Source organism: Symphalangus syndactylus, chromosome 9, assembly GCF_028878055.3.
Source record: "Symphalangus syndactylus isolate Jambi chromosome 9, NHGRI_mSymSyn1-v2.1_pri, whole genome shotgun sequence".
NCBI lineage: Eukaryota > Metazoa > Chordata > Mammalia > Primates > Hylobatidae > Symphalangus > Symphalangus syndactylus.
In genome coordinates, this window is record NC_072431.2 from 117,349,522 (window position 1) to 117,372,679 (window position 23,158).

Here is a 23,158-nt window from a genome sequence, read left to right on the forward strand (position 1 = left end):
TTAGCCAGGATGGTCTCGATCTCCTGACCTCATGATCTGCCCACTTTGGCCTCCCAAAGTGCTGGGATTACAGGTGTGAGCCACCAAGCCCAGCCAACTTTTAGTTATTTAAGGAATCTCCCACTGTTTTCCACAGAGGTTGTACCAGTTTACATTCCCACCAACAGTATAAAAGTGTTCCCTTTTCCCCATATCCATGAAAAAATCTATTTTTTTTATTATGGCCATTATTTCAGGAGTAAGGTGGTATCACATCATGGTTTTGATTTGATAATTGGTGATGTTGAGCAGTTTTCCACATGCTTGTTGGTCATTTGTATAACTTCTTTTGAGAATTGTCTATTCATGTTCTTAGCCCACTTTTTGATGGGATTGTTTGTTTTTTTCTTGCCGATTTGTTTGAGTTCTTTGTAGATTCTGAATATTAGTCCTTTGTCAGATGTATAGATTTTGAAGATTTTCTCCCACTCTGTGGGTTCTCAGTTAATGCTGCTGTTTCTTTTGCTGTGCAGATGCTTTTAATTAACTCCCATCTATTTATCTTTGTTCTTGTTGTATTTGCTTTCGGGTTCTTGGTCATAAAGTCTTTGCCTAACCCAATGTCTAGAAAGGTTTTTCTGATGTTGTCTTCTAACATTTTTATGGTTTCAGGTTTTAGATTTAAGTCTTTGATCCATCTTGAGTTGATTTTTGTATAAGGTGAGAGATGGGAACCCAGCTTCATTCTTCCACATGTGGCTTGCAAATTATCCAGAACCATTTGTTGAATAGGGTGTCCTTTCCCTACTTTCGGTTTTTGTTTGCTTTGTTGAAGATCAGTTGAATGTAAGTATTTGGCTTTATTTCTGCATTCTTAATTCCATTTTATTGGTCTATGTGCCTATCTTTATACTAGCATCATGTTGTTTTGGCTACTGTGGCGTTATAGTATACTTTGAAGTTGGGTAATGTGATGTCTCCAGATTTCTTCTTTTTGCTTAGTCTTGGCATGGCAGTGTGGGCCCCTTTTTTGTTCCATGTGAATTTTAGGATACATTTTCTAGTTCTGTGAAGAATGATAATGGTATTTTGACGAGAATTGCGCTGAATTTGTAGATTGCTTTTGGCAGTGTGGTCACTTTCATGATATTGATTCTACACATCCATCAGCATGGGATATGTTTCCATTTGTTTGTGTCATTTACAATTTTTTCAGCAGTGTTTTGTAGTTTTTCTTGTAGTGGTCTTTCCCATTCTTGGTTAGGTATATTCCTACATTTTTTATTTGTTTGTTTTGCAGTTATTGTGAAATGGGTTGTGTTCTTAATTTGATTCTCAGCTTGGTTACTGTTAGTGTATAGCATAGCTACTGATTTGTGTACATTAATTTTGTATCTTGAAACTTTGCTGAATTCATTTACCAGTTCTAGGGCTTTTTGAATGCTTCTTTAGGGTTTTCTAGGTATACGATCATATCATTAGCAAACAGCGACGGTGTGACTTCCTCTTACCAATTTGGATGCCCTTTACGTCCTTCTCTTGTCTGAGTGCTCTGGCCAGGACTTCCAGTAATATATTGAATAGAAGTGGTGAAAGTGGGCACCCTTGTTTTGTTCCAGTTCTCAGGGGGGAATGCTTCCAACTTTTCCCCATTCAGTATAATGTTGGCTGTGTATTTGGCATTGATGGCTTCTGTTACCTTAAGGTATTTCCCTTCTATGCCGATTTTGCTGAGGATTTTAATCATAAAGGAATGCAGGATTTTGTTAAATGCTTTTTCTGCATCTATTGAGATGATCGTGTGATTTTTGTTTTTAATTCTTTTTATGTGGTGTATCACATGTGTTGACTTATGTATGTTAAACCATCCCTGCATCCCTAGAGTGAAACCCACTTGATCATGGTGGATTATCTTTTTGATATGCTGTTGGATTCAGTTCGCTAGTATTTTGTTGAGGATTTTTGCATCTATGTTCATCAAGGATATTGGTCTGTAGTTTTTTTTGTTATGTCCTTCCTTGGTTTGGATATTAGGGTGATACTGGTTTCATAGAATGATTTAAGGAGGACTCCTTCTTTCTCTATCCTGTGGAATAGTGTCAACAAAATTGGTACCAACTCTTCTTTCAATGTCTAATAAAATTCAGCTATGAATCCATCTGGTCCAAGACTTTTTTTTGTTGTTGGCAGTTTTTAAACTACCATTTCAATCTTGCTGCTTGTTATTGGTCTGTTCAGAGATTCAATATCTTCCTGGTTTAATCTGGGAGAGTTGTATATTTCCAGGAATTTATCCATCTCCTCTAGTTTTTCTAGTTTATATGCACGAAGGTGTTCATAATAGCCTTCAATTATCTTTTGTATTTCTGTTGTATCAGTTGTAATATCTCCCATTTTGTTTCTAATTGAGTTTATTTGGATCTTCTCTCTTATTTTCTTGGTTAATCTCACTAATGGTCTCACAATTTTATTTATCTTTTCAAAGCACCAGCTTTTTTTTTTCATTTATCTTTTTTTTTGTTTCAATTTCATTTAGTTGTACTCTGATCTTAATTTTTTTTTTCTTCTGCTGGGTTTGGGTTTGGATTGTTCTTGTTTCTCCAGTTCCATGAGGTGTGACCTTAGATTGTCTATTTGTGCTCTTTCAGACTTTTTGCTATAGGCATTTAATGCTATGAACTTTCCTCTTAGCACCACTTTTGCTGTATTCCAGAGGCTTTGATAGGTTGTGTCACTATTATCATTCAGTTCAAATAATTTTTTTAATTTCCATCTTGATTTCATTGCTGACCCAATGATCATTCAGGAGCAGGTTATTTAATTTCCATGTACATGGTTTTGAGGACTTCTTTTGGAGTTGATTTTCAATTTTATTCCACTGTGGTCTGAGAAAGTATTTGATGCAATTTTGAATTTTTAAAATTGATTGGGACTTGTTTTGTGGCCTGTCATATGATCTGTCTTGGAGAATGTTCCATGTGCTGATGAATAGAATGTATATTCTGCAATTGTTGGGTAGAATGTTCTGTAAATATCTGATTAGTTCATTTGTTGTAGTGTATAGTTTAAGTCCATTGTTTGTTTGTTGACTTTCTGTCTTGATGATCTGTCTAGTGCTGTCGGTGGAGTATTAAAGTCCCCACTATTATTGTGTTTGCCATCTATATTATTTCTTAAGTCTAGTAGCAACTGTTTTATAAATTTGGAAGCTCCAGTGTTGGGGACATATATATTTAGGATTGTGATATTTTCTTGTTGAATTAGTCCTTTTATCATTATAAAATGTCCCTCTTTTATCATTATAATGTCCCTCATTGTCTTTTTTAACTGCTGTTGCTTCAAAGTTTGTTTTGTCTAACAAGATTAACTACTCTTGATCACTTTTGGTGTCCATTTGCACGGAATTTCTTTTTTCACCCCATTTACCTTAACTTTGTATGGGTACTTATGTGTTAGACGAGTCTCTTGAAGACAGCAGATACTTGGTTGGTGAATTCTTATCCATTCTGCCATTTTGTATCTTTTAAGTGTAGGAGTTAGGCCATTTACATTCAATATTAGTATTGAGTTGTGAGGTGCTATTCTATTCATCGTATTATTTGTTGCCTGAATGCCTTTTTTTTCATTGTGTTATTGTTATATAGGTCCTGTGAGATTTATGCTTTAAGGAGGTTCTATTTGGTGTGTTTCCAGGATTTGATTCAAGATTTAGAGCTCCTTTTAGCAGTTCTTGTAGTGCTGGCTTGGTGGTGGCAAATTCTGTCAGCAATTGTTTGTCTGGAAAAGACTGTATCTATCCTTCATTTATGAAGTTTAGTTTTGCTGAATAGAAAATTCTTAGTTGATAATTGTTTTGTTTAAGGAGGCTAAAAATAGGACCCCAATGCCTTCTAGCTTGTAGGGTTTCTGCTGAGAAATCTGCTGTTAATCTGATAGGTTTTCTTCTATAGGTTACCTGATGTTTTTGCCTCACAGCTCAGAAGATTCTTTCCTCTGTCTTGACTTTAGATAAACTGATGACAATGTGCCTAGGCAATGATCTTTTTGCAATGAATTTCCCAGGTGTTCTTTCAGCTACCTGTATTGGGATGTCTAGATCTCTAGCAAGGCCAGGGAAGTTTTCCTCAATTATTCCCTCAAACATATTTTCCAAACTTTTAGATTTCTCTTCTTCCTCTGGAAAACCAATTATTCTTAGGTTTGGACGTTTAGCATAGTCCCAAACTTCTTGGAGGCTTTGTTCATTTTTTAAAAATCTTTATTGTTTGTCTTCGATGGATTTGGTTAATTCAAAAGCCTTGTCTTTGAGCTCTGAAGTTCTTTCTTTTGCTTGTCCAGTTCTATTGCTTGTTCAACTCTATTGCTGAGATTTTCCTGTGCAGTTTGCATTTCTCTAAGTGTGTCCTTGATTTCCAGAGGTTGTGACTGTTTTTTATTCATGCTATCTATTTAACTGAAAATTTTTCCTTTCATATCCTGTATCATGTCTTTGATTTGTTTAATTTGGGCTTCACCTTTCTCTGGTACCTTTTTAAGTAGCTTAATAATCAACCTTTTGAATTCTTTTTCTGGCAATTCAGAGATTTCATCTTGGTTTGGATCCATTGCTGGTGAGCTGATGTGATCTTTTAGGGGTGTGAAGAAACCTTGTTTTGTCATATTACCAGAATTGTTTTCTAGTTCTTTCTCATTTGAGTAGACAGTGTCAGAGGGAAGATCTGAGATTCCAGAGCTGCTGTTCAGATTATTTTGTCCCATGGGATGCTCCCTTGATGTGGTATTCTCCCTCTTCCCCTAGGAATGGGGCTTCCTGAGAGCCTAACTGCAGTGATTGTTTTTGCTCTTCTGGGTCTAGCCATCTATGGAATTACTGGGCTCCAGACTGGTACTGGTAAATGTCTGCAAAGAGTCCTGTGATGTGATCCATCTTCAAGTCTTTCAGCCTGGATACTAGCACCTATTCTGGTGAAGGTAGCAGGGTAGTGAAGTGGACTCTGTGAGGGTGTTTGATTGTATTTTTGTTTAGTGTGCTGGTTTTGTGTTGGTTTACCTCCAGCCAGGAGGTGGTGCTTTCAAGAGCGCAGCAGCTGGGTGCAGTGGCTCACACCTGTAATCCCAGCACTTTGGGAGGCCAAAGTAGGTGGATCACAAGGTCAGGAGATCAAGACCATCCTGGCTAACACGGTGAAACCCCATCTCTACTAAAAATACAAAAAAAATTAGCCAGGTGTGGTGGTGGGCACCTGTAGTCCCAGCTACCTGGGAGGCTGAGGCAGGAGAATGGTGTGAACCTGGGAGGTGGAACTTGCAGTGAGCCGAGATCACACCATGCAGTGAGCCAACATCACACCACTGCACTCCAGCCTGGGTGACAGAGCGAGACTCTGTTTCAAAAAAAAAGAAAAAAAAAATAATGCATCAGCTGTGGTCCTACAAGAATGATGCAAACTTGTCCTAGGGTTGCCTGGTTAAGTACTCAGGTTTCTTAGGTAATGGGTAGGGTCATAGAGCTCCAGAGAGATTATGACATTTGTTTTTGGTTACCAGGTGGATAGAGAAAAACCACCAGGTGGGGGCAGGGATAGGCATGTCTGAGCTCAGACTCTCCTTGGGTGGGGTTTGCTGAGGTGGCTGTGGGGGATACAGGCATGGTTCCCAGGCCCATGGAATTATGTTTCCAGGGGAATTATCACTGCCTTTGCTGAGTTATACAGATTCCCAGGGAACTGGGGGAAAGCCAGCAGTTACAGGCCTCACCCTGCTCCCACATAGCTGGCAGTCCTAAAGGCTTGTCTCATTCCCACTGTGATCCCCCAACAGCAGCAAGTCTATTTCCAGGCAGCTAGAGACCAGGGCTAAGAACTTTCCTCAGACCATGGGACCCCTGCTAAGAAAGCAAGCAGACACCTTTTTTTGGCAACTCAGGGAGCCTGCAGAAGTGATCCAGTTCCTTCAAAGGGTCTGTGGATTCTTTCAGCTTTCCTGGTATGTTCCGGCAGTAGTTCTTGGAGCAAAAGTTCAGGATGTGAGTCCCCACATGCTGCTCTGTCCATCTGAGTGGGAGCAAGTTAGCCCTGCCTCCTATCCACCATCTTAACCCTAAATAATTAAAATATGCATATTCTAAGATTCACTGATTGCATGGAGACAGAGAATGACAGAGTAAGCTATAAAAATAAAAGAAAATAAAAATCAATCCATCCTACTGTTCATCAAGTTTAGTTACCATAATCATTGATTCCATCAAAGCAATTTTCCAAAGCAGAATTATATTGGGCAGCAGACAGTAGAAGGTGGAGGGAAAATGGTTCCTCAGAAATTAAGAGTCCAGTGTCTTTACGATAATAATATTGATAGTAATAGTGGCAGCTCTCATTTAATTAAATAAATGCTGATTGTGTGTCAGGGAGAAGGCTAAGGACTTAGCATATATTTGTGTCATTTAACTTCACTGCAACTCTATAATATTGTAAATCCACTTCATAGATGAGGAAATAGGCCTAGAGGTTTGTTATTCTGCTAGTAATTGATGGTGGAATCAGGACTCAAAACCTGTCAGTCTTACTTCAGGGATCTCATGATTAACTCCTATGCTCTCATTTGTTTATTTATTTACGAAACAAGCATTTACTGAATTCCATGCATCATCTAAATATTTGGGATTCAGAAAAAGACGCTCTTCATTCAATGAACTCCATTTATTGGGGGATACATACATGAAAAAAAAGTGTAACAAGATGAGGTATGTGCTAGAAATAAGCTGTGGAAAGATGTCCAATGGCCCAAAATAAAGTGACCTATACTGACTCTCAGGAATGGGGAATGGAGAGAGCTCAAAGGCAGGAAGTTAACATCCAGAATACCTACCTTTTGGCTGCCCCAAACCTAAGAGAAATGTTCTAAATAGGATTTGCTCACTAAAAATGCTTAGTTGTGTTCTTGATTTTTCCTAAGATTCTGTTTTTAAATCCCATGAAATAGCCCTGTTTAAGATATGGTTAAAGTAGAAAAACGTATTCTATATTAAAAATTTTTCTTGTTTCTGTTGCATGTCCACAACCCCTCTTGGCCTTATCAGCCTTTTTCCTCTACTCAAAAATTCCTAACAGATACACTATCTTTCATTTAGTTCCCTTGAAGCCCAGTCTCCATCCTGCTACCAAGGTGAACTTTCTAATATGAAAACCTGATATCACATATCCCTGTTAAATATCCTTTATTGGTGGAGCCAAGATGGCCGAATAGGAACAGCTCCGGTCTCCAGCTCCCAGCCCCAGCGACACAGAAGACGGGTGATTTCTGCATTTCTGCTTGAGGTACCGGTTTCATCTCACTAGGGAGTGCCTAACAGTGGGTTCAGGACAGTCGGTGAAGCGCACTGTGCGCGAGCCGAAGCAGGGCAAGGCATTGCCTCACTCGGGAAGCGCAAGGGGTCAGGGAGTTCCCTTTCCTAGTCAAAGAAAGGGAAAACAGACGGCACCTGGAATATCGGGTCAGTCCCATCCTAATACTGCGCTTTTCCAACGGGCCTGGAAAACGGCACACTAGGAGATTGTGTCCCGCACCTGGCTCGGAGGGTCCTATGCCCACAGAGTCTTGCTGATTGCTAGCACAGCAGTCTGAGATCACGCTGCAAGGCGGCAACGAGGCTGGGGGAGGGGCGCCCGCCATTGCCCAGGCTTGCTTAGGTAAACAAAGCAGCCAGGAAGCTCGAACTGGGTGGAGCCCACAACAGCTCAAGGAGGCCCGCCTGCCTCTGTAGGCTCCACCTCTGGGGGCAGGGCACAGACAACCAAAAACTCAGCGAGAACCTCCACAGCCTTAAATGTCCCTGTCTGACTGACAGCTTTGAAGAGAGTAGTGGTTCTCCCAGCACGCAGCTGGAGATCTGAGAACGGACAGACTGCCTCCTAAAGTGGGCCCCTCACCCCTGAGCAGCCTAACTGGGAGGCACCCCCCCAGTGGGACAGACTGACACCTCATTCAACCGGGTACTCCTCTGAGACAAAACTTTCAGAGGAACTATCAGACAGCTGAATTTGTGGTCTCACGAAAATCCGCTGTTCTGCAGCCACCGGTGCTGACACCCAGCCAAACAGGGTCTGGAGTGGACCTCTAGTAAACTCCAACAGACCTGCAGCTGAGGGTCTTGTCTGGTAGAAGGAAAATTAACAAACAGAAAGGACATCCACACCAAAAACCCCATCTGTACATCACCATCATCGAAGACAAAAAGTAGACAAAACCACAAAGATGGGGAAAAAACAGACCAAAAAAACTGGAAACTCTAAAAAACAGAGCACCTCTCCTCCTCCAAAGGAACGCAGTTCCTCACCAGCAACGGAACAAAGCTGGATGGAGGATGACTTTGATGAGTTGAGAGAAGAAGGCTTCAGACGATCAAACTACTCTGAGCTACGAGAGGAAATTCAAAACAATAGCAAAGAAGTTAAAAACTTTGAAAAAAAATTAGAAGAATGGATAACTAGAATAACCAATGGAGAGAAGGGCTTAAAGGAGATGATGGAGCTGAAAGCCAAGTTTCGAGAACTACGCGAAGAATGCAGAAGCCTCAGTAGCAGATGCGATCAACTGGAAGAAAGGGTATCGCTGATAGAAGATGAAATGAATGAAATGAAGAGAGAAGGGAAGTTTAGAGAAAAAAGAATAAAAAGAAATGAACAAAGCCTCCAAGAAATTTGGGACTATGTGAAAAGACCAAACCTACGTCTGATTGGTGTACCTGAAAATGATGGGGAGAATGGAACCAAGTTGGAAAACACTCTGCAAGATATTATCCAGGAGAACTTCCCCAATCTAGCAAGGCAGGCCAGCATTCAGATTCAGGAAATACAGAGAACACCACAAAGATACTCCTCGAGAAGGGCAACTCCAAGACACATAATTGTCAGATTCACCAAAGTGGAAATGAAGGAAAAAATGTTAAGGGCAGCCAGAGAGAAAGGTCGGGTTACCCACAAAGGGAAGCCCATCAGACTAACAGCTGATCTCTCAGCAGAAACTCTACAAGCCAGAAGAGAGTGGGGGCCGATATTCAACATTCTTAAAGAAAAGAATTTTCAACCCAGAATTTCCTATCCCGCCAAACTAAGCTTCATAAGTGAAGGAGAAATAAAATACTTTACAGACAAGCAAACGCTGAGTGATTTTGTCACCACCAGGCCTACCCTAAAAGAGCTCCTGAAGGAAGCACTAAACATGGAAAGGAACAACCGGTACCAGCCCCTGCAAAAACATGCCAAATTGTAAAGACCATCGAGGCTAGGAAGAAACTATAGCAACTAACGAGCAAAATAACCAACTAACATCATAATGACAGGATCAGATTCACACATAACAATATTCACGTTAAATGTAAATGGGCTAAATGCTCCAATCAAAAGACACAGACTGGCAAACTGGATAAGGAGTCAGGACCCATCAGTGTGCTGTATTCAGGAAACCCATCTCACGTGCAGAGACACACATAGACTCAAAATAAAGGGATGGAGGAAGATCTATCAAGCAACTGGAAAACAAAAAAAGGCAGGGGTTGCAATCCTAGTCTCTGATAAAATAGACTTTAAACCAACAAAGATCAAAAGAGACAAAGAAGGCCATTACATAATGGTAAAGGGATCAATTCAACAAGAAGAGCTAACTATCCTAAATATATATGCACCCAACACAGGAGCACCCAGATTCATAAAGCAAGTCCTCAGTGACCTACAAAGGGACTTAAACTCCCACACAATAATAATGGGAGATTTTAACACCCCACTGTCAGCATTAGACAGATCAACGAGACAGAAAGTTAACAAGGATATCCAGGAATTGAACTCAGCTCTACATAAAGTGGACCTAATAGACATCTACAGAACTCTCCACCCCAAATCAACAGAATATACATTTTTTTCAGCACCACACCACACCTATTCCAAAATTGACCACATAGTTGGAAGTAAAGCTCTTCTCAGCAAATGTAAAAGAACAGAGATTATAACAAACTGTCTCTCAGACCACAGTGCAATCAAACTAGAACTCAGGATTAAGAAACTCAGTCAAAACCGCTCAACTACATGGAAACTGAACAACCTGCTCCTGAATGACTATTGGGTACATAATGAAATGAAGGCAGAAATAAAGATGTTCTTTGAAACCAACGAGAACAAAGACACAACATACCAGAATCTCTGGGACACGTTCAAAGCAGTGTGTAGAGGGAAATTTATAGCACTAAATGCCCACAAGAGACAGCAGGAAAGATCCAAAATTGACACCCTAACATCACAATTAAAAGAACTAGAAAAGCAAGAGCAAACACATTCAAAAGCTAGCAGAAGGCTAGAAATAACTAAAATCAGAGCAGAACTGAAGGAAATAGAGACACAAAAAACCCTTCAAAAAATTAATGAATCTAGGAGCTGGTTTTTTGAAAAGATCAACAAAATTGATGGACCGCTAGCAAGACTAATAAAGAAGAAAAGAGAGAAGAATCAAATAGATGCAATAAAAAACGAAAAAGGGGATATCACCACCGATCCCACAGAAATACAATCTACCATCAGAGAATACTACAAACACCTCTATGCAAATAAACTAGAAAATCTGGAAGAAATGGATAAATTCCTCGACAAATACACCCTCCCAAGACTAAACCAGGAAGAAGTTGAATCTCTGAATAGACCAATAACAGGTTCTGAAATTGTGGCAATAATCAATAGCTTACCAACCAAAAAGAGTCCAGGACCTGATGGATTCACAGCTGAATTCTACCAGAGGTACAAGGAGGAACTGGTACCATTCCTTCTGAAACTATTCCAATCAATAGAAAAAGAGGGAATCCTCCCTAACACATTTTACGAAGCCAGCATCGTCCTGATACCAAAACCTGGCAGGGACATAACCAAAAAAGAGAATTTCAGACCAATATCCTTGATGAACATTGATGCAAAAATCCTCAATAAAATACTGGCAAACCGAATCCAGCAGCACATCAAAAAGCTTATCCACCATGATCAAGTGGGCTTCATCCCTGGGATGCAAGGCTGGTTCAACATACGCAAATCAATAAATGTAATCCAGCATATAAACAGAACCAAAGACAAAAACCACATGATTACCTCAATAGATGCAGAAAAGGCCTTTGACAAAATTCAACAACCCTTCATGCTAAAAACTCTCAATAAATAAGGTATTGATGGGACGTATCTCAAAATAATAAGAGCTATCTACAACAAACCCACAGCCAATATCATACTGAATGGGCAAAAACTGGAAGCATTCCCTCTGAAAACTGGCACAAGACAGGGATGCCCTCTCTCACCGCTACTATTCAACATAGTGCTGGAAGTTCTGGCCAGAGCAATCAGGCAGGAGAAGGAAATAAAGGGTATTCAATTAGGAAAAGAGGAAGTCAAATTGTCCCTGTTTGCAGATGACATGATTGTATATCTAGAAAACCCCATTGTCTCAGCCCAAAATCTCCTTAAGCTGATTAGCAACTTCAGCAATGTCTCAGGATACAAAATTAATGTACAAAAATCACAAGCATTCTTGTACACCAATCACAGACAAACAGAGAGCCAAATCATGAGTGAACTCCCATTCACAATTGCTTCAAAGAGAATAAAATACCTAGGAATCCAACTTACCAGGGATGTGAAGTACCTCTTCAAGGAGAACTACAAACCACTGCTCAATGAAATAAAAGAGGATACAAACAAATGGAAGAACATTCCATGCTCATGGGTTGGAAGAATCAATATCGTGAAAATGGCCATACTGCCCAAGGTAATTTATAGATTCAATGCCATCCCCATCAAGCTGCCAATGACTTTCTTCACAGAATTGGAAAAAACTACTTTAAAGTTCATATGGAACCAAAAAAGAGCCCGCATCGCCAAGTCAATCCTAAGCCAAAAGAACAAAGCTGGAGGCATCACGCTACCTGACTTTAAACTATACTACAAGGCTACAGTAACCAAAACAGCATGGTACTGGTACCACAACAGAGACATAGATCAATGGAACAGAACAGAGCCCTCAGAAATGATGCCACATAGCTACAACTATCTGATCTTTGACAAACCTGACAAAAACAAGAAATGGGGAAAGGATTCCCTATTTAATAAATGGTGCTGGGAAAACTGGCTAGCCATATGTAGAAAGCGGCAACTGGATCCCTTCCTTACACCTTATACAAAAATTAATTCAAGACGGATTAAAGACTTATATGTTAGACCTAAAACCGTTAAAATCCTACAAGAAAACCTAGGCAATACCATTCAGGACATAGGCGTGGGCAAGGACTTCATGTCTAAAACACCAAAAGCAATGGCAACAAAAGCCAAAATGGACAAATGGGATCTCATTAAACTAAAGAGCTTCTGCACAGCAAAAGAAACTATCATCAGAGTGAACAGGCAACCTACACAATGGGAGAAAATTTTTGCAACCTACTCATCTGACAAAGGGCTAATATCCAGAATCTACAATGAACTCAAACAAATTTACAAGAAAAAAACAAACAACCCCATCAAAAAGTGGGCAGAGGACATGAACAGACACTTCTCAAAAGAAGACATTTATGCAGCCAAAAAACACATGAAGAAATGCTCCTCATCACTGGCCATCAGAGAAATGCAAATCAAAACCACAGTGAGATACCATCTCACACCAGTTAGAATGGCCATCATTAAAAAATCAGGAAACAACAGGTGCTGGAGAGGATGTGGAGAAATAGGAACACTTTTACACTGTTGGTGGGACTGTAAAGTAGTTCAACCATTGTGGAAGTCAGTGTGGCGATTCCTCAGGGATCTCGAACTAGAAATACCATTTGACCCAGCCATCCCATTACTGGGTATATACCCAAAGGACTATAAATCATGCTGCTATAAAGACACATGCACACGTATGTTTATTGCGGCACTATTCACAATAGCAAAGAGTTGGAACCAACCCAAATGTCCAACAACGATAGACTGGATTAAGAAAATGTGGCACATATACACCATGGAATACTATGCAGCCATAAAAAATGATGAGTTCGTGTCCTTTGTAGGGACATGGATGAAACTGGAAAACATCATTCTCAGTAAACTATCGCAAGGACAAAAAACCAAACACCGCATGTTCTCACTCATAGGTGGGAATTGAACAATGAGAACTCATGGACACAGGAAGGGGAACTTCACGCTCCGGGGACTGTTGTGGGGTGGGGGGAGGGGGGAGGGACAGCATTAGGAGATACACCTAAGGCTAAATGACGAATTAATGGGTGCAGGAAATCAACATGGCACATGGATACATATGTAACAAACCTGCACATTGTGCACATGTACCCTAAAACCCTAAAGTATAATAAAAAAAAATAAATAAATAAATAAATAAATAAATATCCTTTATTGTTTCCTCTTATCCTTTTTTTGAGTTTGTAAATTACTTTTGTAACTTCAACTTCCTCCACACACCACCTTCATGATAACAACCACTTTATTCAGTGACAATTTCTTTCAAGCATTTTATGCAGCATTTCTCTAAATAATCACAGAAAGCTTGTAATGTAGGAGATTTTATCTTTATTTATAAGCGAGGGAATAGAGGATCTAAGCAATTGAGTGATTCACCCAAGTTCATGCCACAGACTTCAGGATGACAAGCAATACTGTCTTCACCAGTAAACAGGGTGCACTTTTAGGCAATGAACTGTTTTATTCATCTCTCTATTACCAATAATTAACAAAATGCCCAATAGGGAAAGAATCAATGAATGAATAAATGAATATGTGTTTCCAGTTCTGCTGCATACAAAATTTGGATTTTTATTCCACATTTCTTGCATCTTATTCTCTGGTTGACTGCATTTCATAGAGCTCTTCAAACCCCTATTACAAAAGAAAGCCAGCCTTTGGTTCTTTCCTTTATTGGTTCTTTCCTTTATTGGATTCCATGTGAAATCACCAATCTACCTAGACTCCTCTTCCTTGTAGGTAGAAAGCCTAAGTGTGCATGATCATGCAAGTTCTGTTATTCACTGTTTGTAAAGGGTTGTCAAAATCTGTGAGACGTCAGTGTTTTGTGGATAGAAACTACCTCAATCCATATTACAGCTCTATCATTAAGTTATAAGTGGCCAAACATGGAGAATTATTCTTGGAAAATATAGGACAAATTAGAAAAAACAAGTGTTGCAATTGCCCCATTGAGATGTAGTGTCCATCTTAATAGGAGTTTTGGAGAATAGGTAGGTTAATACATGTAGAACACTCAGAAGAGTGACTGGCATAAAGGAAACATTCCAACTGTTTGCTGTCACTAATATAATCCCATCTTACCCTTATGTTCATGCTGCAGTAGGTGGTGTAGATATTATTATTACCTTGATTTTACTAACAGTGGCATAAAGAAATTAAATTCCAAAGTTGCTGAATTCTAATAAGTAGAAAGCCATTTCCACAAGCTTTTGGACACATGATACACACGAGTAAAGGGGGAACATGCAACAATGAAGGAATTTCTCTCCTGTCAGCATAGTAAAGAAGCCCCAGATGGAAACACCCAGGTAGGGTCCTTAATAGGGTTTTATATTAGAGTTTTTCCAATTGCATTTCTACTCTGTTCATTGAGTACAGACCCTGAAGATGAAATAACCAGTTTTTTGAAAAAGTATGTTATTTCATAAATGGTTGCCCTTAAATCACAAAATTATAAAGATGTAGACAGAGGCCACTATATATTGACCCCCACTTCACCTCCACTGACTAATTCTACTTACTAAGCACTTTACGCACATTGTCTTATTTCATCTTATTTTTCAGATGAAGAAACTGGGAGACTACAGCTCAGTATAAGTAGAAATAGTGAGAGGTGACAACATGCTAGCAGCCCTCGCTCGCTCTCAGCACCTCCTCCGCCTCGTCGTCTGCTCTGGCCGTGCTCAAGGAGCCCTTCAGCCTGCCACTGCACTGTTGGAGCCCCTCTCTGGGCTAGCTGAGGCTGGAGCCGGCTCCCTCTGCTTGCGGGAAGCTGTGGAGGGAGAGGCACAGGCGGGAACTGGGGCTGCGCACGGCATTTGCGGACCAGCGCAAGTTCCGGGTGGGCGCTGGCTCGGTGGGCCTCACACTTACAGCTGCCGGCCAGCACCACCGGCCCTGGGCAGTGAGGGGCTTAGCACCCAGGCCAGCAGCTGCGGAGGGGGTGCAGGGTCCCCTAACACTGCCGACTCGCTCGCACCACGCTCGAATTCTCGCCAGGCCTCAGCCACCTCCCCATGGGACAGGGCTTGGGACTGCAGCCCACCATGCCCGAGCCTCCCCCTTCTCTGGGGTGGGCTCCTGTGCGGCCCAAGCCTCCCTGATGGCCGCCGCCCCCTGATCCACAGCGCCCAGTCCCATCAACCACCCAAGGGCTGAGGGGTGCAGGTGTGTGGCATGGGACTGGCGGGCAGCTCTGCCGGCAGCCTGGGGTGTGACCCACTAGGCAAAGCTAGCTGGACTCCTAAGTGGGGTGCGGACTTGGAGAACTTTTATATCTAGCCCTAGGATTGTATATGCACCAATCAGCACTCTGTGTCTAGCTCAGGGTTCATGGATGCACCAATCAGCACTCTGTATCTAGCTAATCTGGTGGGGACCTAGAGAACGTTTATGTCTAGCTAAATGCACCAATCAGCACTCTGTGTCTAGCTCAAGGTTCGTAAACGCACCAATTAGCACCCTGTGTCTAGCTCAAGGTTTGTAAATGCACCAATCAGTTTTCTGTGTCTAGCTAATGTAGTGGGGACTTGGAGCACTTTTACGTTTTGCTAGAGGATTGTAAATACACCAATCAGCACTTTGTGTCTAGCTCAGGGATTGTAAACGCACCAATCAGCACCCTGTCAAAATGGACCAATCAGCTCTCTGTAAAATGAGCCAATCAGCAGGATGTGGGTGGGGTCAGATAAGGGAATAAAAGCAGGCTGCGTGAGCCAGCAGTGGCAACCTGCTAAGGTGGCCTTCCACACTGTGGAAGCTTTGTTGTTTTGCTCTTTGCAATAAATCTTGCTGATGCTCACACCTTGGGTTTGCACTGCCTTTATGAGCTGTAACACTGTGAAGGTCTGCAGCTTCACTCCTAAGGCCAGCGAGACCATCAACCCACCAGGAGGAATGAATAACTCCAGACGGGAGGAACAAACAACTCCAGACGTGCCGCCTTAAGAGCTGTAACACTCACCATGAAGGTCTGCAGCTTCACTCCTGAAGCCAGCAAGGCCACGAACCCACCAGAAGGAAGAAACTCCAAACATGTCCGAACATCAGAAGGAACAAACTCCGGACACACCATCTTTAAGAACTGTAACACTCACCGCAAGGGTCTGCGGCTTCATTCTTGAAGTCAGTGAGACCAAGAACCCACCAATTTCGGACACAGTAGGACTCAAACCCAGGGCTGTCAGACTTGCAAACCTGTGTCCTCAAATAGTTTTCTGTTGTATATATGTAATCATAGAAACAGCTCAAACTTAATATCACTTAAATATTATCTTTATATTCTTTCTTGTAAGTTAAAGATTGTGACATGCTTGTTTTTGATAGTGGGCCACATGCCTTGTCCTGCTTTATTTCACTGGTAATACTCATACTACAATAGGTTTTCCAGATGCCTAATATAAGGCTATCAGTGTATGCTAATTCCAAAACTAATAAGAATGTTTAAAGGAAATCAGAATGTCATTTGAAATAAAAAATATGATGCAATGTGATTTTGCCATTACACTATCAAAGACGTTCCCTACATTGATAAGAGAAATTGTCTACTATAAACAGAATCACATATGAGGCCCAAATCATGGAAGACCTAGATGCTTCTTTCACTCATTAATATATCTTGAAAATCAAACTTTTCAAGGAATATTGATGGATACGTAGGTCATTTCCTGATGATTAAAGGACTTCCAGGAGCTACAGACATAGAAGAGCCTACTCACATTAGTTGCTCAGTAATTCTTTAGAAATAAATGCTAATTTCCAGAGTTATTTTGCATTCATAGATAATCTTTAGGAGATGAGGAAGGTAAAAGTCCTAACAAAGAACACATGAAGACCCTTTTGAACTAGTATGCAAAAATGCAATCTATATCCAGAGAAATCACGGCATAGTACTGTAAACCTTTATTATCAGACACTCATCATTTCAGAGTTGGAAGGGGCCTCTGAGGAGAAATTACAGAAACTCCATCCCTCTTCTCCTAACTACTCTCTCCACCAACAACAAAACATGAATGCACGTTCTGTATAATATTCTTTGCATGAAGTTAGGCACTCTTTGTAGTCCCACTGCAGTAACTACCATTTGATATGTGAAGGCAATAGGTAGATAAGCAATGGTATTTCATCCTAAGACTTTTGAATGAGACATTCATACAAATGCACTCCTATTGAGATTCTATTAGCAGCAGTGCTCATGCATTTAATAGACAATTACCTACAATCTATTCTGTGTCTTTTCTTTTATCTGTGTCTCTTTTCAACCCATCCTAACTCTATCTATTAGTAATAGTTCTCTTTTAACATGCCTCATCCAAAAAGCTTTTAATGACTATCCCAAACTATGTGATCTTTCTGAGTTTCTACAGTATTTAAAGGCTAACCTTCCATAACCTTTCATGTTTGTTAGATAAAAAATTGTTTGTACTATGTTTAGTAGGATCTTATCTTTCTTCCTCTATTCTTTCTTTTAGCCCTCAGTACCTACCTTCATCCAGAGCAAAGAGAGAATCTTCAGGAAATGCTTAAAGTTGGAAATCGTGATTTTATGGGAAAAGACTCATTCAGTAAGCTCACCTAAAAACCGTTATAGTGCTCAAAATTCCCACAAATTAACTGTATCTTTGGCATGTCTCATTAAAACAATTCAAATGCAATCATCATGAAGAAAGAGAAAACACCATATTCTCAGTCATGAAGATCTCAATAGGAGTGCATTTGTAAAACAAACTAGTCACTGATCAACAAATCCCTGGGTAACTGAGATCCAGAACTAATAATTAAAATGGCTAAAAATTGCTGAAATATACTAAGGACATGCCAGGCACAATTCTGGCTGCTTCATATGCATTGACTCATTTAATTTTTAATCACAATTGTATGATATTGGTTATGTAATCAAACATATTACAGATGAGTAAACTAAGGCACAAAAATGTTAAATAACTTGAACAGAGTTACACAGGTTGTAAAAAAATGGGGGCAGGATTTGATTGCAGCTAGTCGGATCCCCATGCTTTTAACTACATTTCACTGCAATAAAGTTTTAGAGAAATAAGAGGAATCAAAGTCCTGGACTCGTGAGTTCTCCATTAAGAAAGAGAAGCTTGGGTAGCACCAAGGGTAGTTAGAAGACATCATGAAACTGCTATGTGGATGACCAGGAGTGTAGCTTCAGCTGCTTACTTTATAATTTTTTTATTTTTATTTTATTTCATTTTTTGGATGGATTCTTGCTCTGTCACCCAGGCTGGAGTGCAATGGCACAATCTTGGCTCACTGTAACCTCTGCCTCCCAGGTTCTAGCGATTCTCCTGCCTCAGCCTCTGGAGCAGCTGGGATTATAGGTGCCCACCACTGCGCCCAGCTAACTTTTGTGTTTTTAGTAGAGGTGGGGTTTCACCATGTTGGTCAGGCTGGTCTCGAATTCCTGACCTCAGGTGATCCGCCCGCCTCGGCCTCCCAAAGTGCTGGGACCAAAGTGCTGGGATTACGGGCGTGTAATTTTATTTAGTGTAGAATGATTCTAGTTGCTTTTTATTTATCCATCCATTCAACAAATGATTACTGAGCATTCAATATGTGCTAGACTCTAAGCTAGGTAATGGAACATAAAAATTAATAAAACTCAGTTTCTTCTCTCAAGGAGCTCATTCTTATGATGTGGCAAACATTAAAAAATAATACTAAATCTTATAGTATAGGTATATAAATTTAACCCATGAGACCAGTTGATTGCCTTTCTGTCTGAGGGAATCGAGGAAGATAATTTATATGGAAGTGATATTTTGGAAGACTTTGAAGGATGAATCCGAATTCTCTGCGTAAAGGAGAGAAAAGTCAATCCAGAAAGAATAAAAGGCAAATCTAAGGCTCAAAGATAAGAAAGTATAAAATATGTTCAGAGAAATACAACAGAAGCGTAGGGTTTGTGGAGGCGGATGGTGGTTCATGATCCTGGAAGGCAGGCTTGGTCCTGATGCAGGATCTTGGTGACTCATTAAGGAGTTTGTATCTGATTCTATACACAATGGGGAGACATCGAGACTTATAATTAAGGAAATAATTTCTGTATTTTGGGAAGGCTTATTCTAGGAGCAGTGTTCACTATAGGATTGAGATTAATAGAATGGAGACAGGAGGCTAGTTAAAAAGCCATCACACTGAGATAAGACACTGAACTGAGTGTGAGTGGGAAGAGGAAAAATACGTTTTGAATTAAAATTGGAAGAACTAGATGACAAACTAGGAATGGTGGCTTGGGAATGGGAAGTAGGCAACATAATTCTTAGATTTCTAGCATTTACGAGCAAGTAAGTGATAACAACATACACTGACATGTAAAATACACTTCAAGTAAGTTGAGGGGTATGAGTCATAATTATACCAAATTGTTATGGTATCTTTTTATTTTATTTCAGATGTCACCTCAAGCTGTTATTTTCATCTTGATGAATATCTAACTGATTCTTATCATTTGGATTTGGAGTATTGATCATAAACAGCATGTTGAATTATTTAATGACAAAACACATGTGACTACATCTGTTCCTTATGCAGTTTTCTAGGAACACCAACACCCAGAGTAGAATCCAGCTTTATCATGAATGGACCATATCTAAAAGATGGGGCCAATTCTACTTTCCCAAGTATTTATGCACACCTATTCCCTAAAAGAAACCACAGGTTTGAAACCTTACCCAACTCTTCAGATAAACTTGCTATACAAACTTTCAGCTGTCTGCATGACAAATTATGTTGGCAACTTTAATCTAACATATATATTTTGATATTTAAAACAGCTCATTGGGATTTAAAGGCATTTCATAATGTTTTCAAGCATTTTGGATCATTTGTTTTGGTGGCTATATTAATATTCTATCCCCACTATTCCGTTTGTTTATTATTAAGATGTCAGTTATCATCATCAGTTATAGACAAACTGAATATCACAATCATGTAGATAAAGCAAACTATTTTTGAGAATATTTATATGCTTATCTTCCAACACAACAGCTATAAAATTTGTGAGACTATTATCCTGTTAACCAATCACATTTAAAAGAATTGTTCCTAATCAATGAAATTATTACCTACTTTCATATTACCTTCCATAAATCTCAAAAATACAGTCTCAAAAATAAAACCTACTAAGATTTTTCCCCAAAATTGAGAAACTTGACTTTTTGAGGTTCTTATTTATTACCAATATGTAATAATTGTACATATCACTTTGTCCAGCAAACATGTTGAAATAAGCAAACTGAAGAAGAACAAAAGAATGAAATAATCTTCATTGTGAACAATAAAAATCATTTTACAAAGCAAGCTTCAGCAAATGCTTAAGGATGTTTTATCTTGTCTCTAAAAACATAACACTTTTAGAATTTCTTGGGTTTCATAATTGTCTTTTCTCTTAACAGCAAACAAGACAAAACAAAAAACTAAACAAGACAGCTATAATCTATGCTTTGATTTGGAGGGAGATAGAATAGGATAAATAATCTTTCACGCAGATATTTTACTGTGAAAGATAACATTTTGATGTATTTATTCAAATTGAATCTATTTTCTGAAAACAGCTTTATTATCACGTGGTGTTAGTATCTCACTATGCTTTTAATTACATATAACTGAGTAGTATTCAGTATCATTTGCCAGCCAACAAACACAGGCAGTATGTTTTTTGAAGAACAATACATGCTCTGCTAGTCTTTACACTGAATTGTTCACCTAATAGAAAATGAAAATACATACCTGTATCTTTTTGTGAGTTTCCTGTTGCTATTTCTGCTCTGAAGAAAGTGTCCTAAGTTAACCAATAAATTGGCAACCCCACTAGCTCAAAAATACTTCCCTGGGGAGATTTGTGTTAAATTAGCATTGCTGGTAAATGCTTTCAAGAAGACTATACAATTATGTCCAGATGAACACATTCCTCATACAATTTCAGGATTAATATTAGCCTCCTAACAACCTAGAAACCAAGATCATAATTACCGACTGCCGTTTCCCCCCATTGTCCAGGTAACTGGCCCTCAATATATGACCAATTTGAAACCTGGGAATCTTGAGAGAAAGCATCAGGTCTGCTGTTGGAAAATTGAATTCAAGTGCAGCTCCGCTCCCTGAACACTCATATTCTTCCTTTCTTTTTGTGCTATTTGTTCGTCCCTATTGTGCAGAGCTATCGTTTGTGCACACATTCTGTGTTAGATTTTCTACCCGATTGAGCTTGAAAAACCAAAGCTTAAGTACTAAATGTTTCCCTAAGGCCTGAATGGACTTAAAAGGACATAGGTGCAAAAAGAAAAGAAAGGAAAATAGGGGGAGAAAACACGGCTTGTTAAGTTGTTGCAATAATCTCATGCTGAGAATAAAGACCTTCAGAGTTAAGAGAATGAAAAACACTCTTCTAAATAGATTGCTTGCTTTTGTTGCACAGGTGGCAAGGCCTGGAAATATAAGATACGGGAACAGCAGGGCAGCCTGCTAGCATTTCATTAAGCTTAGAGAATAGCAGAATTGTGGAGTGGTTTCTTCCCACTTTACAAGAGACACAGGCTTCTTGACAACTTGGACTTCAGAGGGCTGATTTTCTGGTAGAAAACCAGGAAATACTCTGGGGAAAGGGTATAACTTCTAACATTTTGCAGAGACTTACCCCTCTTCCCCTTTACTAAAACAAAGTCCTTTCACATGAAACATGAATTTGTGATCATCACTGTTTTGGACTTTCCATCATTAAGTAACTCTCATACCCTTAATATAAAGTCAGTGTCAAATAACATGACTTCAGAGAAAATGCTGTCTCTAAACATTGCCACTTAAAATTATATAAGGTTAATGTACCATGGCACTGGGCAATCCCATTGATTCAGGTACTAAATCACCCTACTCAATAAATGAACAATAAAACAAAATGAAAGAATACTGAATATTGGTGACCATGAAGAATGGAGGGAAATTTACATTAAAACATACGTGTTGGCTGCTTTCATCTGTCTCCAGTACAACGTAAAAAATAAAATTAGTTGGCCTCAACTCATAAGTTATGTTTCCCTACCCAAATTTAAAGAGCTTAGGATCCTTAATCTCATGCTCCACTGATTTTAATTGGTGGTTATTTCCAATCAGATTGAGTATTTGCGTTTTGATGTCATTTTATTTTCGAAACAACCATTTTTAACTTTGGGAATTCAATCTGAATATGAAAATCCAACCGGGGAAAGAGCAGTAGCAATTAATATTTATTGAAGGCTTAACTAAGTTCCAAGCCCTTTGTGAAATTATTTTCAATGCTGCATTTTGTTTAATCCTCACAAGAAATGGCTTTCTAATTTTCTGTATTTCAGAAGGAGAACGTTAATGGTGTGAGAGGTTGTTGCTGGCCCAGTGTCACAGTGTGTTTGGGACTTCACAATACAACTCCATCACTGTCCCCATGCTCACCCACAATGTTAACACTTCCCTCAAGTTCAAAACGCTTATGACCTCTGCATATCAGAAAGTCACAAATACTTCTTTTTTAGTTTAAAGTCACAAAGTGTCTACAAAGCAAAAGTTGTAGTACACAACAAAGGGAGGGGGCAAAAGAGAGAAAATTAACTCCTGTTTACTGAATATTACAATGTGCTAAATTCTGTGGCATGTGCTTTCTATTTGCTAACTTATTTCATCTTCACCATACACAAGGAGTGTCATCTCTACAATGAAAACTGAACAAAACAAAAACCTAAGGCTTTAAAGTTGTGAGGTTAAGTAAACTGCATGAGTTCTCACATTTCATAGAGAACCAGAATGTGAAACCAGGTCTCTCTACTCCTGTCTTTTCCACTTACCAACCTCTTTTTCCAACTAAACTAATTCTACCTAAACCATTTTGCTTCCTCCCCTCAGCTATCAGTCTTCTGCCTATAGCAGAA